This window comes from Pecten maximus, chromosome 14 (genome assembly GCF_902652985.1).
Source record: "Pecten maximus chromosome 14, xPecMax1.1, whole genome shotgun sequence".
NCBI classification, from domain to species: domain Eukaryota; kingdom Metazoa; phylum Mollusca; class Bivalvia; order Pectinida; family Pectinidae; genus Pecten; species Pecten maximus.
Window position 1 is genome coordinate 23,918,188 of NC_047028.1, and position 5,590 is coordinate 23,923,777.

General features: G+C 35.2%; 2 long non-coding RNA genes across 2 annotated transcripts; both read right to left on the reverse strand.

Moving 5' to 3' along the window:
- Window positions 1-1,805: 1,805 nt before the first annotated feature.
- On the reverse strand, window positions 1,806-2,424 carry LOC117341999. The gene is made up of 2 exons (XR_004535728.1): window positions 2,362-2,424; window positions 1,806-2,089 (listed from the first exon to the last, which is right to left on the reverse strand). It is a non-coding gene; the product is annotated as an uncharacterized LOC117341999 (long non-coding RNA).
- Window positions 2,425-4,572: 2,148 nt separating this feature from the next.
- LOC117342221 lies at window positions 4,573-5,253 on the reverse strand. The gene is made up of 2 exons (XR_004535761.1): window positions 5,148-5,253; window positions 4,573-4,842 (listed from the first exon to the last, which is right to left on the reverse strand). It is a non-coding gene; the product is annotated as an uncharacterized LOC117342221 (long non-coding RNA).
- Between the last annotated feature and the right edge of the window lie 337 nt (window positions 5,254-5,590).

Below are 5,590 nucleotides of genomic sequence, written 5' to 3' on the forward strand. Positions count from 1 at the left end.
AGCCGTTAGGACAGACACACCGGAACGATCCCCGGGTGTTGAGACAGCTAGCGTTGTGTTGACACATATTCAGCGTACACTCGTTAATATCTACGTCACAGAGGTCCCCTGTCCAGCCTCGGTCGCACGAGCAGTAGAAGGATCCAGGAATGTTGACACAATTTCCACCATTTTGACAGAGGCCAGTCTGTCTACACTCATTCACATCTGTCCAATCACAACGGTTAAAAATGTGACATAGTTAAATTTATTTCAATGGTGGACGGGACTTTAGGGTATAATTGACGGGACTAAAGAAGATAATTGACGGGACTAAGGGGGATAATTGACGGGACTAGATGGGATAATTGACGGGACTAAGGGGGGAGGGTTAATTCTTTCAAAGTAGCAAAGAACTAAAAAGGGAAGCCATTTAATGTAGTTCACAACGACTCCAAAATATATATCAATGTAGTTCAAACTAATCTTAATTATAGCCTAAATATGTTTCATTATAGCTGATAACGACTGTCAAAATGAATGTAGATGCAGTATGTTTAGAACGTCTGCCTCAGCATTTCAAATGGATGTCTGTCAAATGATATGATAGTGACCGCGCCACGATGTGCTGATCAAGACAAGTAAGTTGCAATCAAGATGAATGTAAGTGAGACAACATTAGGTAGTATATGACCGACGCATTCCGTAAAAAGTGTATCAGTTCACTCTAGATATGTAAACCTCTTACCAAATTCACAGTTGGTGCCGATCCTGCCGGGTACACACATACAGATATAGGAGCCAGGTGTATTGACGCATGTACCGTCATACATACATGGACTCATGCTCCTGCACTCGTTTTTGTCTGAAATAAATATGAAAAACAGAAATTCATTGATAGACAAGAAAATGAGTCATTTGAAAACTCGATAGGATTAATTGTGCTAGATGTCGAAGGCGATATCATACATGTTGATTTTTAACACTACGATGAAGATCATACATTAAAATGAAAAAAAAAATCACGGATTTTGTTATTGCAAACATTGGCATAAGAAAGGATTTACGGCCCATTTGTTGACAACATAAAGCAAAGATTACTTATAAGAAGGAATCACTCACCGTCTTGACAATGTTTGCCTGTCCAGCCCATAGGACACTTGCAGTAGTAAGATCCGGGGGTGTTCTCACATACACCTCCATTCTGACACATGTTCACCTCACACTCGTCCACGTCTTCAATAAGCAAAGTAGAAGTTAAACAGATGTAACATTTCAACAATTTCATATTCAGATTCATTAAATCGCAGTTCTACAAATTATAATATTTCCATCGATGTCTACTTCTGAAGTTGATTTAATCTTACATATACTGAAGAACAGGAATTCTTAAATACCCATTAAGTCGAAGTAATTCAAGAAACTAAACAAAGAACAATAATACCTTGGAAGTTGATAGCTACTCACCGTATTCGCAGAAAGCGCCTTTCCATCCTGGAGGACAGATACAATTGCTCTTGCCTTGCTGTGTGGTCTGTATACAGGTGGAACCATGCTGACATCTATTCAGCAGGCATGGTATCATAGCTGTGGACGAGTAAGGACATGGAAATACATTTATGTGTCATTGAATAAAAGACTTAAAACCAAAACTTATTTATAGTAGTGAAAAAGTACAAAAATGTCTAAGAAAGACACCTCAATTATCAATATATCAACACTTTGTCATACACCTGGACATATTTTCTTGTCAAGTATAAATGCAGGATGATGGGGTCATTTGATTACGCTTTTTATAGTTTTTAAACATATCAAACAAATTATCATTATCAGATATGAAATTGTTTATTTCTTTTTGTTATTTTCATATGTTACACGTGATGTCACAAATCATTAACTCTCTTTTGGAGATTGAGGCAATTCTTCAGCAATCCCGCTCATGCTGGTAATTTTGTCAGCGAGAGGTTTGGTGTGTACGTCTCTTTTACGTCCCATTTCATTCCCTGGATGACAACACCACTGGTGGTTCAGGTCATCTATCGAACATCCCTCTGACAATATCGCTACACACAAGAGGATAGGCCAAACAAAAGCAAACAATGCCATTTTTCTGAAAGAATACAACACAAAACATTGGTCTGGTATACATTTTTGAACATTAAAACTGGCCCGCTATAACTTTCCTTTTTTTGTATTCATTTACTTCTGACATAAACACAACTGTGAACTCTTATCCGTTTTATCTTGGAGAATAACACAACGTTTTAAATAAAAAAAATAAGCGAAACAAGTTGAAAGAAATATAAACCTTATATCTGCATTGTTTGGAAACGTGAAGAAATAATAAATAAGTCATACATGCATTGGAAAATATCTACTTACCCAATGTATTCCGGAAAACGTTCGCTCAGGGGTCTAAACGTGGTGGATGTGGTGAGCTTCTGACAACTGTCACTATATGAGCTCCGATCTACATCTGGTACGGCAGTTAAACTATAAATCATGACTGATAAAATCTAGCTTTATTTAATAACCGCTAATTTGCCTTTGATCACAAAATAAATATTGTGGTGCTTTCCAAAAATGGATTAGTGTTATTGATATTACACCTCGTACATCTAAAACAATATGATAGCATGCTACCTGTTTTAATGAGATATATTATTAAGTCCAAATTTAGTCATCGTTACTGCTTCTACAGCTGTTTTGAATCATTTATCTATGTTCACGTCACAAATTTGGTGATGTTTTCCTAAATGTGGTTTGTATTTTTAGTATAACATTATCAAAAATCTAAAAGGACAGGAGATGTGTTACCTACTTTTATCGGTTCAATCAAGTCCAAAATAGTTCATTGTTAATGTATCAACAGCTGTCTGAAATGAAGGCTAAATGGATAATATTTGGCCACTCGTAGTAATGTCCAGGTACGTATCTTATGTATTCAATACATATTCAATAATGTTATTAAAGACTGATTGAAATACAACAGGCACAATTACTACATGTCATTGACAGCTGACAACAAAGCTGTACGGTAGCGCGAATATGTCAATTTCCCTATTGTTTATTTTTACTTTCTTATTACAAATTAAGGTTCTGGTTCCCTTGTCAATGGCGGTTACAAGTACCAGGTGATTTGATATCCAAGGACTTGTTCCTTTTATTACCGTTGCCTTGATTCATGATCAATTAACAACAAAAAACTAGTATATAATTCTTATTGTTTCTTTAGCTGTCTAAAATGGGGATAAAATACATAATAGTTCGTCGTTCCTTGGAATTCGATACCAGTTTTTTTATATATGAAGTGTATTTTTAAGCTTTAATACCCATTTTAAGACACATCAATCATATCCATATTATCATGATGCCCATTTTTACTGTATTATCGACAGGGACAGCTTACAACTATATCAATTTTCTTATTATTAATTTTGGAGTTCCAAGTATTCAAATTTCCGGGTTTTCCCACATATGACCGTTACATGTCCTAACATGGTTTCAATAAAACGACAATCTTTACAAATGTCGGTAGCTGAGGAAAACAAAATTTGAAGCACTAGGTTTCGGAAGACGCAAGTTGATGACAAATTCGATATCGTCGGTCGGTTTTTCTACTGGTGGTCTTGATTGGAGGAAAGCCGGAGTACCCGGAGAAAAATCGCTGGTTTACGGTCTGTACCACGCAACTGTCCCACGTGGGTTTCGAACCCGCAACCCAGAGAGATTGGTTGCTTCATAAAGGTTTGAAGAATTGAGGGTCACATGGTCGCCTCAAGAAAATTGTAATATAGGGAAATGACACTGCGGAGTTTATCTTCAATACAATTACGTCGAAACTTATACGGTATAAATGACTAATGATGTGTATATTGCTGGAGCGAAAACAAGTTGAAACAAAGGTTTCATGTTAAGTCTCGGGATCAAACATTGACCCTACCGTTAAAAAAACACGTTACAACAATGTATGGATAACAATCGCCACCAAAACAGGCTTTATTCGATTATATCAAATAGCCATCATCGACAATTCAGCAGAAGATGCTTACACACCTGGAACATTATTTCTTATGCTTCCTGAATTTTCCTTCGTTTCGAAATTTTTGAATATAAATATACATTACCAAATTGTTAGGCCGTCCATTTCCTTTTGATTTTAATATTGTTTATTGAAGATTCCGTCATTATTTATATATTTTCCAATGATTTTTATTTTCCCATGATATCGTTAAATTTCATAGAGTCTGTTACATCAAATAAAAATATACAGTTTGTATATCGTCGTGGCAGTACATCAATGACATTTCAGTTTACATCAAATAATAAGTTATGACAAGTTGCAAAAATTCTATATCAAATGATCGCGAATTACGATTCTTTAACCAGTGTCTAATATTTCTGTGTCTATGTCTAGTGTCTTTAAAGGATTATCTGCGTGTATATGAAAGTAGGTTTTTTAGCCTTTTATGACGTCATTCAGCCATATTACATGCATTCATACGCGGACATGTAATTGGTGTGGTTGATTTAATAAAACAGCAATACTGTCATGAAATTCTATGGCTTTAGACATATCAAACATAAATACACTTTAAGCTATGAAATCATTTATTCCTTTTTTATGTTTACACGTGATGTTACAATTCTTCCATTTCCAAAAAGATTCTGGATTATTTCTTCAGCAATCTTGCTCCTCTTAGGCATTTTGTCAATGATATGTACGGTTTGTACTCCCCCTGTATATCCACACCCATTTTGCAGTTGACCATTAAGTCCTTAAGGGTCTGCCAAATATATATATCTGGTAATATCGCTACACACAAGAGTACAGGCAAAACTACAGCAGCCAACACCATTATCCTGAAAGAAATACGCTTTTTAAATATGTATACTGCCCATTATTTACACTTTGCTATTTCTTAATTTCTTAATTTCTTACATAGATATGACTGTTAATTCTTATTTTTGTTACCTTGGCGAATAAGAGTAATAAAACGTATTGAATAGAAGGAACTAACTGACACATATCAACTTATACCAGATCCCGAGAATTAGCGCTTGAATATTTTCTTGTTGGAATCTGATCAATGCCTACATTGTTTTGAAGCATGAAGAAAGAAAACTTTACCAAATATCGGTTATGGAAATGTTTCAAAACCACTAACCCAATGTACTCCGGAAAAGTCCGCACAGGAGTCTATAAGTTGTAGATGTGATTAACTTGTGAGACCCTCTATTATATAAGCCCTGATTCACATCTGGTACGGCAGTAAATCTAAAGACAATGTCTGATAAAATTCAGTTTGAATTAACATACGTTGATTTGTCTTTGATCACAACACAAATATGGCGATGATTTCCAGAAATAGATTCGTATTATCAGTATTACATAAACATATAACAGAACAAAGGCGTGTTTCTCTGCTTTTAACAAATCAACTATGTCAACAAATGTTCTGTGTTATTGTTTCACCAGATGTCTGGAATGAGGGCTAAATACATAATATTTGGTCACTCATAGGTATGTTCATATACGTATTACATGTAAACAAAGATACATTGAAATACACGAGTCTTCGTTAAGTGTTCTAACTTATTTTCAATAGCA